Raw genomic sequence first — 13,349 nt, forward strand, 5'->3', positions numbered from 1 at the left:
TGGTGTCAAAGGCTTTACTATAGTCTAGGTAGACAACACCCACAGCCTTTCCCTCATCCACTAAGTGGGTCACCTTGTCATAGGAGATCATAAACTAGTGCTGACTGGGCCTGATCACCTGGTTGTCCTGTACACGCTGTGTGATGATACTCAAGATGATCTGCTCCATAACCTTCCCTGGCACCAAGGTCAGACTGACAGGCCTGTAATTCCCTGGATCCTCCTTCCAACCCTTCTTGTAGATGGGTGTCACGTTTGCTAACCTACTAACCGTTTGCCTCTGTGTGTTTTTTTCAGAGGTTGTTGACTTTGTGCATACAATCATATACTCTTTCAAACTGAATTCTGCATCAGTATTCTGTTAGATTTTTCTTTTCCATGGTAGGCAGGACCCATGTGTGAAGTGGGAGCAGAAAAAAACCCCAACTTTTTCCTTGCTTCATCAGGAAAGTGTGAAATTCTGTGACCTTAGATCTTCAGTTAAGTGATAAAAGTGGGAGAGTTTTTGACCAGTGATTCAGCCATTCTCAACTATCCCCTTATCTCCAAAGTAATCTGACCAACTTAATCTCTGGACTGGACTAAGGTGCAAAATTTCATCCCTCAGTTCGTGAGTAATGGGAGAAGGGAAGATTTGCTAGATGATTTAGTATGGACAGAAATCAGATGACATGTAATTTTAATTAGGATAGGTGTATAAATTACTATTCATTTTAGCTTATCATGGTTTAAGATTTACACAGACTATAGTTTGTATAATGTAAAAATGGGGAAAATCAAACTTTATCCAAAAGATTCACGTAATGCCAAGTTATTGGTGGTGATTTTCTCCTAATAAACTTTTCCATCTGTGAAGGTTTTTTGCTCATATTGAGCCAACCTCAATAATGTGCTTGTCTTCTGCATAACCTACACAGAGAGCTCAGAGCGAGAGTGTGGGCTGACAGCTCCGAAGTGGCTCCAACCTGGGCAAGGCCTCATCTTGGTGGCAATAGCAAACTCCCCTCGGCTTCCATGGGAGTAGAGTAGAAAATTGAGAGAGTTGATGACTGACATTTAAGTATGTTATCTAGATACTTACCTTTTTCACTAGGATGCTTTGACTGTGATCTTTTCTCTAAAGAGCAGCTGGGAGATTTATTAACTGTTTGTTCGATGGATGTTGAATGAGGTGAGCTGATGGCATCTCCATGTTCACATGCATACTCCTTAATCAGGTCAAGTCACTCTGAGCAAGGAGCTGAGCCTGTATTTGGGATAGGTTTAACATTTGGACTGTTGCTTTAACTAGCAGTAATTCTGTTGCAGTATTTAGATTCTTCCTGTTCCCAATGCAGACTGAACTGAAATCCAGAAATTAATTTTTCTCCTAACAACAAAGAAACTAACAAAAGAAACTGCATTTTCTTCTGAGAAACAGTCTAGAAAGACTTTTATCTCTGTTGAAGAGATGTAAGAAGTTGAAGAGAGTTATTTTATTTATTCATCCTGCTTCTCTGCTCACTACTTACCCAGTTGCATAGATTAGTGGGTAGTATTGGAGAATATCATGTCATATCTAAAGAGGATGAGATAGTTTTAGAAAACCATTTCTCTGAATTCCTCAGGAGTGTGTGACTTCGTTCCTGCTTCTGATGCTGTTTTGTAGAGTTCCAGTGCCCGTGAGCCAGAGATTATGATAAGAAAGAAATATCTGAAATATAGTTATGCTATACATGAACTTTTATTTATGCATGATAATGCTAAAGTTATGGAATTCTTTTAGCATTTTCCCCAGGAATTCTGTTATCTTCGGAGTCTGGAGCAGCATAAATTAGTCTGTTGTACACTGTAACTGCAGGAATCTCTGCCTGCAGGAAAACCATTAATTGTGTTTAAACTGATTCTGTGAGGAATACTAGAGATGACGAAGTTTCTTTTCTGTTTCCCTCCCTACCCAAGAAAAGACTCTTTTAAAATGAGGCTAGTGACTATACATTTTTTTCTCACTAAAAATACTCCTTTGGGTTTTATTGAACTGTGTGCGGTTTTCTAAATTGAGGATATTACTTTGGGAATTTGTTACCTGAACAAAATGTCTCTTCTGTTATATGTCAATTAAATCCACCTTGCTGCTGTTTTGTTTGTTTATTTACTTTTTAAATAGGCATTGAAAATGTTATAGTTAAGAGACTCCAGGAATACTGCATTTAACAATTCAGTGGAGAATCTTGCTGTGACTCCACTGGTTGCATATTCAATTATACCATCACCTTGGCATCTTTCCTCTGTCTTTTTTTTGCATGTCTTCACCCATCTAGTATCTGAGTTGCAAAATCTTCATTCATGCATCCAAAAGGTGGATCCTGGGCATCACAGGTTGCTTTTGCCTGGCTACCTCTGTCACTGCTGCCCAGGTCACCCCCACGAGGGGCCCCGCAGCAGAGTGGGCACCGCTGAGCTCGCCCGCAGACCACCGCTGGGGGCTCCGCTCTGTGCTGCTCCACTTAAAACAAAGTGGCCTGGTTTGAAGAGCTGACCTCAGGTCCTGTGTAAATATTTCTATTGAGAGATAAGGGTCGATGTTGCCTTTTGTACCAATAACCAAGTTCTTGTAGGACTATTTAATTTAGGCCGTACATGAGGAGGTGACAGGACCCAGGTCCTGCCTGTAGTAGCAGAGCAGATAACCTCATCTTTTATATCCTGTGCAGCCTGTCTTCCTTGTTGTGAAGGATGCAGCACAAGCTAAATTCTGTATTTTGAAGTGTCAAACTGAGTTATCTAAAACATCATTTAAAACCTAGGTGGGCATTTTTTTCCCCTATGTTTTTTTTATATTTGTCAAGTTGAAACATTCCAATTTTGCCTTGAAAGTTCGTTGTAGTGAAAACACTCTTTGTCTTCTAATCATAACAGCTAGATATTAGGTAGAAGCAATATATTTCTCTTGCTTAAATAGCCCCAAATAATTTCTATTTTAGGTTATCTAAAAGTCTGTTCTGTGTTCCCAAGATGAAGGAGGAGTTATTTTTGCTTGGGAGATGCACCCACAACAAAAATTGCCTTTCACAAGCACTTTTGTGCTGTGATTGTAAAAACACCTCTTAAGAGACCTCTTTCAAGTTTCCATTTATCCTTGGGGAGTAATGGCGTGGGGGATCATTTTTGAAAAGTGTAACTCGCGGTGCTTGCAGCTAACGAAAGATTTACTGCTGTTGTGTTTCGTTAATGCATGGCTGTCATTTGTCTTTCAGATATACACTTCATTGTGCAAAGCCATTTGGATAGAAACAGGCTGATTTAAAATTATTCCAAGACAAATGTGAATGAGAAACCTTCTAAGTTTGGTATATGAAAGTTTGATAACCCTCACATGGACATTGCATTTTTTTATGTCAACAAGCATTACAAAATAAAGTAATTTTATGATATCAAATACTGAATGTTAAAAATATAGCTAAAATATGCATGTAGTAAGGATGTTGAAATGTATGATCTTGTAAGGGTGGAGTGCAGGTCTCTGTATGTAGCACTGGATTTTGTAGCCTCAGAATTCCCAATTGCATTTGGTTGCCTAAATCTTTTAAACACCCCAGCCATAAATATCTCAATTTCTTCTCCCACCCTCCAACCCCCCCATAACCCTTAACTATGTTACTATAAATCAAGTAAATCTTAGTGGGAACATAAAAATGGATCAAAGTTACAACACTGAGTAAGTAGTACCTTCAAGAGTTGGGGCATTTTCGGATTTGAGTTTCAATACCAGGTCACACGTGGCTGGAGTTACAGAGAATTTTTTGCTGTCGTGAGATTTGGGGGTTGAGATGGTGGCTAAGATAGGACAAGTCTTGGATCTGCAATTCCGGGTTGTGTCAGGATGGAAGTCAGAGTTCGTGGTGTTTGTGATTGCCACGAGCAACTTTTAGTTTTGGTCATCACACTTTTAAGGCACCATTGCATCTTTCTTTGTGGGGGATAGCAATTCCAGCATTATGCACAGATTCCATGGATACCAGAGTGGATACAGAGGGAACAGCCAAAATTGACCTCTGCTTTGTCAAAAAAATCAAGAGGGCACATTTCTGTGTTGCTGAATTATAATCATACAGGAAGAATTAAATTTTTTTTCTTACCAGGGTTGGAGAAAATATTAAATTGCAGGCTTACATGCATTTGAGGCTGAGTGCAGCAAGAATCAAGTGAGACAAGAGTGCCTTGTGAGGAGCATCCATAAGTACTCATTTGATTACTTTTTATTCCTCCGCACTTGTCCCTCATTTTCTTTCCCTGTTTGATATTCTTCTTTCAGTGGTACTTGATCCTGCTTGCTCTTTGCAGCAGGGCTGTGCTTGCTGTAGATTCAGATCCCATCATTTGCCACAGGCTGTCTGGTCTGCAGTGGGTCCTAGAGGTGAGGTGCACTGAAAACACTGGGAAGGATTTGAGAGCATCCTCAGACAGACTCCTTGGCACCTCAGAGAGCTTGTACCTTCTTGCTAGTTGGTGAAATAGGGTCTGTTTCTTGCCCAGGAAACAGATGAAGAACCATTAACCACTATCCATCTAATTTCACTAAGATTATAAATGTAAGTAGTTAAACTGCAAGTTGATGGCGATCATTTGTTAATGTGGCAGTGTGAGAAACCAGCCTCTTCAATCAGGCATTTTAATGGCTTAGGCAGTGAGAATTTTTCAAAAGTGTTACGTTTTTGGTGCTATGATTTTTGTCTTTTTCTGCCCTTATTTTTTAATTTGAGTTGGATTTGTCTTTAAGAAAGGTAAAGTGAAGAACAAAAGGTGTCAAAGATGTTATGGGGGTCCTAAGTCAGCTTTGGAAAGAGGTTCTCAGTGGGAGGTTTGACAGTCTGCTTTGTCAGGGCAAGTTGCTGCACTAAGAATCTTTTGTATTACAACTAAGAGCTGAGAGGTGATTAAAAATAACATCATCTTGTTCAAAAATTGGTTTTCAGAGGTGACATTTTAACAAGAAGATCTTTTTTTCCTTTTTAATTTCATGATGAAATTTCAAAATGAAGCTTTTTCCTGAAAGTTCTATTTAGAAATCATAGAAAACCAACAGTTTTGTTGGGTGTTCCCCCCTCCCACCCCCTTCCTAATTTCAAACAGCTGCCTCCTTCCATTTTTGCCCAGCAGGAAAAAGCTGAACTGCTTAGAAAGAGGGCAGTGGAAATGAACCACTTTCTCTCACAATTTGACAGCCCTGTCCTTTTCCCATTTCTTCCTTTTAGGAAAACAGGCAAAGGGTGTTAAAATAATCCAGTAGGAGCTGGGTTTTCCTGCTTCCTGTTTTTGATACATTTGGTAGTGATATGGGATTCTGTACAACCTGGTGCTGTGAAACACCCTCCGTGCAATAATAGACCTTGGAGGAATTTTAGTGATAGTTGCAGTCCAGCTGAAGTATGTCCTTCCACGATGGCAGGTGGTTCTCGTATTTTATCATGTCAGCACCTACAACATGCCCTGATATGCTCTCTGAACCTCCAATAGTTTGTCAGTGTTGCAAATGGAACTGTTGACATAGGTAACTGTTACAAAAATCTATGTAACTGCAGTATTTAGAGGACCAGAACAACAGTTTTCAATTTTACTTGGTGTTCACCTTTCCTAAAAAATTTCCAACAGAAGATCAGTGTCAAGAATTTAAATCTCTTGTTGATAGGTGGTTACTCTGCAGATTTGAACACTGCAGTGATTTCTGTAAACCAAGGATATAGAAATGGAGCAGTGCTATGCTAAGCTGCTAAACTGCTTGTGCTTCCAGGTAGGGGTTTTATCTGTTCTGCTCGTCCTACTGGACCTATTTTTTCTATCTTCACGTAGCACTGTGTTGTGGGTGCGTTGTGCATATGGGCAGGCATATGCCGTGAGATGATTCTTTGGGGGGTGTTAGTCTATATAATACAAAGCCTTTTTGTCACTAGACCAGTCTGGCGTTGCTCGTCTCTGAGCAATCACAGGATAACTTGAGGGATCTGACACAATTAGAGCTGAAAACAGTTTATCAGTTTAAATACTGATTTTTTGGAAAGGATCTTGTACTTGATACAGAATTTAAATTCTGTGATTCTTTGAACATTAATGTGAATTTACAGCTCTTGTACTTGCTAAGAAAGCTTGACCTAGTAATGCCCAGGTAAAAGTAATTAAATCGCAGTGAATGTACATACTGAAGATCAAGTAAAAGCAAATGAAGAAGATCACTGAATTTATGAGAAATAAAGTTATTGGATAAAATTCTACAGTACATACCAACTCCATATGCTGTCTTAGTAATGCTATAATTACGCCAAAGAGTCAGGTCAAACTGGCCTTTTCCATCTGCTCTGTGATCTGCTCAGGGAGCAATTTGGAAAGAATGACAGCTGACCTCAAAACTGATGCGTTCGGTTAATGTACCTTCCACCAGAGCTGATACTTAAACAGAGCTCATCTACTTTCATATACGGGTACGAATTGTTCTTTGTTTAATTGGAAAAAACAAAATTGGGCTTGCTGTGAAGCAGGCTTGTTCAAAATTTTTGTTTCAGTAAATGCCTCTTGGCATTAGCTGAGCCATTTGATGGCTCATAAAAATATTCTTCCATTTTATTTGCAGCTATGTAAACTGCAGTGTGGTGACAAAAGTTTAAAATAGCACTGTTGGGTTTTTCTGCTCATTTTTTATAGCTTTTGCCAAAACAAACGTGTTAATAATAAAGTCTCAAAGTTCAGTATGAATAATTGACATGTGAGACACGTGAAACTCAGCCTGTATTTATAATACTAATTGATTTCATTTATTTTGTATCCCCTGTGAATTTCTCACTGCCAGTCTTGCCATTATCTTAATGTTGTTGTTTCCAATAACACTCAGAAAAGTCGTTTTAAAGGCAGGGGGTCATTCAGCACAGATGCATCAGGTGTAAAGCTTCCTTTCCTTGGAGGTGATCAAATTGGCTAAAGGAAACCCCGTGGAATGGTACAGCTTAAAAACCAGTGTCTGTCCATCTGTTTGAATCTGTGTTACCTTGTGAAAGTCTGCTTAATGCTTGCTCCCACGAGTGTCTGTATTCAGATAATGCAGGCATGGGTTTTTTTTTGTGACAGGGAAGTGTGAAAAATGTTAATGCTGGAATCAGTGCAGTATCTGGAAGGTCATAATTGTTCCTACAGAAGGATAGCAGGACCTGCTTGCCAGTAGCAAGCTGTGGTTAGACTTCCTGATTAGGAAAAAATAGTTCCATCTGCATAGTTAGACTGACAGGAACCTCGGAACCCACCCCATGAGTTAAAGCTGGAGGCAAACATCTGATCTTTGAGGCATTTAGATCCGTGCCTGGACTTTGTATCTGGCAATGCTGCTGTGCCTCAAGCTGATGGGAATCTGCAGGGCTTCCCACAAGCTGCTCGCCCTCCAGTTCTTTAAAGCTAGAGCCATCCACCTGAAAAATGTGGATCTTGCTCTGTAGTTAGTGACTGGCTCCAGGTTCTGCCTTCCCATGAAATAGAAAAGACTTACCGAACTCTTACTTCTTTGCAGTCAGTGAAAACTGATCAAGATAGACGAACCTCATGTGACTCGTCACATATGTACTTTCTGCTGGCCTGGAATAAGAAAAGTAGCAGTTGAATACTTTGATGGAAAAAAATCTGATTTCTGACTCAATTTGATGAACAGAGTAAAAATATAAATGTCATTGAGAATACTCTCGGTTATTGTGTATTGCCTGTCTGGCTGATAGATTCTGCCTCTCTGGCTGGTGGGCAGAGAATCCTGGTAAGTGTCCTTTCTCTGAGGAACAAGCTCTGACTCATCCACAGATTTTTAGCACCTGCCTTACTTCAAAGTCTGTTTTAAAACAGAAGTCGAGTCTTTAATCTGAGCCTTCCTGAAGTGTCCTTCCCTCGCCTCCCTCCGCTTTTTAGCATTTCTTTGGCTTTGACGTTTATGCTGTAGCCCAGCCCCAGTGATTTTGCTGGAGAGGAGCGCAGCTGGCTGTAGGGCTGGTGTCCCGGGACAGCCGCAGTGACTCGTGCTCTTCCCTGCCCGCCGCTGCTGTTGGCATCTCGGAGAGGAGTTTTTCCAAAGTCTTCAGCAGCTTGATGTTGGATGTTTCAAGTCACTGCACACTGTGGGCTTTTACCAAGGGCTTTGTTCAAGCTGAAAGCAGTTCCAAGGCGAAATTCAGGCGATGAAATTTGAATGAAGTGTGGTGACTTCCCCCCCCCCCCCCCCCCTTTTTTAACTTCTGGTGTGATTTATTGGACAAAACTGTGTTTGGGAAACATTTTTCGCTTGTGTTCTCTCTGCTTTTCCTGCCCCCTCTTCTGAAAGGTGAATGAATAGATATCACCTGCTGTATCCCAACGTGTCTGTGCTCTCCCTGGTGTGTAGCAGGGACCTTCTCTTTAGCCCAGATGGTCTTATTCTTGCAGAGGTGACAGAGATTCTCTGGGTGTAAGCAAGTGCGACCTCAGAAATCAGGAAAATTAGAAGTCAGTAAGTAAGGACCAGCTAGAAAGTCACATTTAGGAGTGAGGAACCTTGTGACATGTTGCTGTTTTAAATACCAGAATGGGGGACTCTTCTCCGCTTGCCTGCATGCCGGGTGTTGCAGGCTCAAGGGATACGGGCGGTGTGGTGCTCCTGCAGCGGTTGAGCAATGGGCAGAGCGCGGCATGCGTTTGATGCTGCCTTTTGTTGTGTGTTGAGAGGGGAAAGGCACTTTGCCCCTGTTGTAATTACTCGAGGAGCCTCGGAACTGCGGTGTCTCGGAGCAGCTAGCATGACGTTTTATCATAACACGATTTCCCACCTCCGCTCTTGGAAAAGCCATATTGTGCCTCACAGTGGAAACTGCATTAGCAGCGTCGTCGGTAATGTACTGCACCTTTTAAGTAACTACGGACGAAAGAGCGTGAGTGGGAGCGAGCAGGAGTGCACGCCTGGGGTGACCTGCTGAGGCTTGCTTGGGGAGGCTGCGGGTCTGAGTGGTCACAGGCTGGTCGCGGCAGGGCAGCAGGCAGCGCCTCGGTACAGCGGCAGGCTGCTTTGCTTCAGCATTGATGCGGAAAGGGAAGGGATGGGTGTCTCAGCTTCGGCTGGACATTACAGAGCTTTTAATTCACAGTCTGTTAATTACACTGCGGCGGAGCTTTACCTGTCTGGGGCGGCAGATTTGCACTGAAGACTGTTGTCGGGGGTATTACGCAACGGTCTATTATTTCAATGAAGTAGTAAATAAAATTGTTTCCACATCAGGAATTAGGGAGATGACCTGCCACAAAGCCTTAGTTAAACTTTCCAGCATGCCTGAACCTACTGACCTTCAAGATACAGTACAAGGCTCAGCTTTTCTTCTTCCTTCAGACCTTGGCCAGATGGGATGGCTGGAGGCACCATATCAGTGCATGGGAGAGGGCCTCTTAATGCTGTCACCATCATTTAAATATTGATCAGAGCATGTGGAGGGACCGTGTGATGGCTCCTGTGGGAGGTTAGTGAGCAGAGTCCCTGTAGGCTTTTCTCTGCTTCAGCGAGCAGAAGGAGCCCATGTAACCACTGGCTGCTCATGGGTCAGTGCCACTACGTGAGACCAGCCTTGCACGGTGCTTGAGCTGTGAATCATCAAGACCACGCAAGGAGATTGCTCTGCATCTGGGGAGGGGAAACCTCAGCCTTCCCACTTGCTTAGCGGGGCCCGTGCCGACGAGGTGTGCGGGGACGTGGTGCAGACGGTGCCGGACCTGCTGCAGCCCAGTGCCTTGGCAGCAGTCCCACGCTCAGCTCTTTGTAAGTGCAGCATGGGCATTTTGAGCCAGAGCTGCGGCAGCTTTAACAGCTTGCAATGCAGATCTGAAACGCATGTGTGTGCGGTCTGGTGCTCTCCTGTAAGGCTTGGTAACTGTATGTCTCCTTTGAGATTGCTCCTTCCCTTGGGACGTTGCTCAGAGGTATGTAGCCTCCTTGCTGCTGTGCATGCCCACAGGCTGCCGGGGCCATGCAGCGAGACCCGAGAGGCTCAGCAAGAGGCAGCGTGCGTTTGTAGTGGCGATGCCGCTCTGAGGTCCTGCTGAGTGCCCTTCTACTCATACCTGCACCCTGCTGCTGGAAAAAAGACAATTAAAGAGAGGGTTGTCTGCATTGACTGGTTGCCAGCACCAGTCCTCTGAAGTGCCTTTGGGGAGACTGGGTCCTCCAGAGGAGGATTTTTGCCCGCATGATGTGCTGCTGTGGAGGTAGGCACAGCACAGCTGAGGCACTCTGCCAAGTGGGATTCACCCTCTGCACAACTGGGAGATTCACATTCCCCCCAAACCTGTTGCAGAGGAACTTGCCCAGGGCCACCTGCCCCTCAGCTGCCCATCCTGGGAAGGAAAGATCTCCCAGTCAGTGCTCTTAGGTACTTCTTGCAGGAGGTAAAAGAAAAAAAGTGCGAAAAGTAGGATAAAGATCTCACCAGTTACTGTAATATTCTGGAATCTGGGTTTTGTGTATCCCTTTACACTGGCTCCTGGCACTGCATGACCGCTGTCATATACTTAAACTGAACCAAGGTGAAAAAAAGGCAATTAAGCTTTAATCAGGGTCACGATTCACTTCAGGTATATGTTTCCCTTTATAAAGTGATTTTTTTTAAGCCTTTTTTTTTTTTTTTCTTTGCCTGCTCTGGAGCACAGGCAAGGGCAGCGCAGGTCGGAGGAGAAGCAAGCGGCGGGGGGCAGCGGTGAACCTGCAGGGCACGGCCAGGAACCACTGCCAGCCCAGACAAGCCACCGCTTCACACTTGCTGGTGCTGCGGTCTAATAGGATAGTGAGAGCAATTGGTGATGCTTATTAGGTTTCCTCCTGGTCTCAAATGAAAGCAAAGTTTTGCAAACAGCTCGCTGTGACATGTGAAGACCTGGCTTGGAGCCCTGGAACTCCACCGTGATAAGTGTGGAGATACAGTAGCCTGTTTGGAAGAAGCCACCCATTCAGCGTGGCCACAAGGAAAATTTTTGGCAACCTTTGCCCTGAACCATAAACTTGACTCTGTGGGATCTATGAACAGTTGTCTGGAGTCCTGCAAAGCGTCCCAGCTCTGTGGAAGGTTTGTACCACAGCTGGCTCTCCCACTAGCTGCGTGAAATGTGCAGATCAGTGATTTTCCACTGTAGCATGAAGGATCTTTTATAGCATTTGTAGAACTTCACCCTTTTTGAGCTATAACTTCATGGATACAATGTACTGCAGGTGCAGGTGGAATACAGTTGCTATTTTTTTAAGGGACAGACAGTGATGCTTGGCCTTTGATGTGATTTGGGGATGAAAGCTTTAAAATACAAATAAAAAACATAGTGTGAAGAAATTGGCCGAATAAGTAAGTTTCTTTTTTCCTACTGAACTGACAGCCTGGAGATTTTAGGGCTCGCTCTGTTCGGAGAATAAAACCAAGTGCCACACCATTGCCTTAATGAGCATCACTCTCAACGTGATGCAGCCATATGGCACTAAACACTCCTTGCTGGCTCATGCATGGGTGACAGCACCATTAGCTCTGTATGGGCTGGCTCGCCGTTGAAGCTGAAGTCCAGCCTGCAGCATAGTGTCCCTTCTGGTGACGATGTTACGGACATCTGTCCCTTGCAGAATGGTTTGGGGTCATGTATTTGAGTCACATCACTTCCCCATGTGGTCCTCACTTCATCTCCTTAGAAATGGAAGTGGTCAAGATCTCCTGAGCTGTCGGGGCAGGTATTGTGTAAAAGCTGATGCTGAATGGAAAGGAAGTTCCAAGTCAAGAAAGGCAGCACCAGGTTTTTCCAGGGAGAAAATAATGTTAGTTTGAGTACAATCAGGAACAGGCTTTTATAAATGAAAAGGGAAACTAAATTCAGAAATCACAATAGCTGTTAAGGAAATCAAATAGAAAAATGATGTGGAGGTGGTTAGCTATAGGTTCTTGTTTGGTTTTGTTTGTTTGTTTTATAAAATAGTGCACTTTAAGTCCTCAGCCAACCCTTCTAATCTGAATGCCTCTCTCTTCATCTGTATTTAAAAAATAGGCAGACTTGTGTAGCCAGCTGTCTCCAGAAGCAGACTGAGGTGTTGAAAGTTCAGCTAGAATATTCTTGTTCATAGATTGAAAAGGAAAAACTGGTGGGGAAAAAGAGGGGAGCCAAGATTGAAAAAAAATTAAACCTCAACCCTTTAAGGGATCATCTCAAGTGTATCACATAGCAAACCCACACCTTCAGAGAGCTTTGAGGGTGGTGTGTGTGGGATGCTGATGGGGAGGTGCCCCATGAGTGGTGCTAGGTGCACACAACTCCTCTGAGGAGGGCTCTAGCGGTGGACTCTCCCAATTTGGGGATCCTTCAGTGCTCAGGGCATAGCAGAGACGTCTGTGGTGTAAGTCTAAATTGCGGTCTCTGCTCTTGGACTATGACAACTGTGAAGTGAAAATAATGTGGAAGGCTGATGATTTCAGTCTAGGTTTAATTTTGATTATTATTATTTTTTTATCCTGGAGACCAAGTAAGCCATGAGCGGGATGCTTATGCAGTGAAAGGTGTGGGCTGCAGATTTGTGTTCAGTTCCCTTCACTACCATTGCCTTCATCAGGAACCGCCTGAACAGTGTCTTTTTTAAAGAGCTACTGTGTATGAAAATGTTTTCTTGCCTTGGAGCTTCAATATTTCTGTTTTCTTGAGGAAACGGGGATAATTATTACTTCCTTTTATCTACTTTTCTTATCAACTTTGTACATTCCTGGGGGTAAGCCTATTTTTATCTGTTTGATAAACATCTGGGCATGGCCTGTGATTTTTATTCAGCACACTAAGTGGTGAACGTGCATAATAATCACACAGAGGAGATGACCAAGTGCTATGTGGCTGAACCTTGGTGGCTGTACAAGTACCAGTTTACTTGCATGTTTGAATTGCAGAATTGAGGCTTTTTGAAAACTCGCGTGTTTTACAAATGCTAGTTAGGAAAGGATGCCCATTTTGCCCCCTTTCTAAATGTGGTTCCAGTGTCACAGCAATGTATTATTTCTTTAATTGCCAGAGTTCCCCAAGACTTTCCCATTTCAGCTTCGTTCAGGTTTCTAGGCTGAGATTAGGAGTAAGAGGTACAGCTGCTCTGTGTGCTCAAACGACTGCCAGGGCATAGTTTGTATGAAAGCATGGGGACGTTGCATGCATAGGAATGAACTTTCCGGCAATATTTTTTTTCTAGCGTACTGGTTTACTAGTATAATAACCATTTTTAATAAACCAACATTGTGTCAACAAGGCTATTGGCCAGATGGCACATTTAGTCAGGTTTAAAGTGCAAGTGTACTCTGTGTAAGTAATAAATGACAATAAATTAG

The 13,349-nt window shown here is 43.1% G+C and overlaps 1 protein-coding gene across 2 annotated transcripts in view; it reads left to right on the forward strand.

The window, feature by feature from the left end:
• Positions 1 to 13,349, forward strand: part of IL1RAPL2 (interleukin 1 receptor accessory protein like 2) — a 402,698-nt gene that overhangs the window by 174,333 nt on the left and 215,016 nt on the right. The gene's annotated exons all lie outside the window — the stretch shown is intronic.

This window comes from Haliaeetus albicilla, chromosome 23 (assembly GCF_947461875.1).
Source record: "Haliaeetus albicilla chromosome 23, bHalAlb1.1, whole genome shotgun sequence".
NCBI lineage: Eukaryota > Metazoa > Chordata > Aves > Accipitriformes > Accipitridae > Haliaeetus > Haliaeetus albicilla.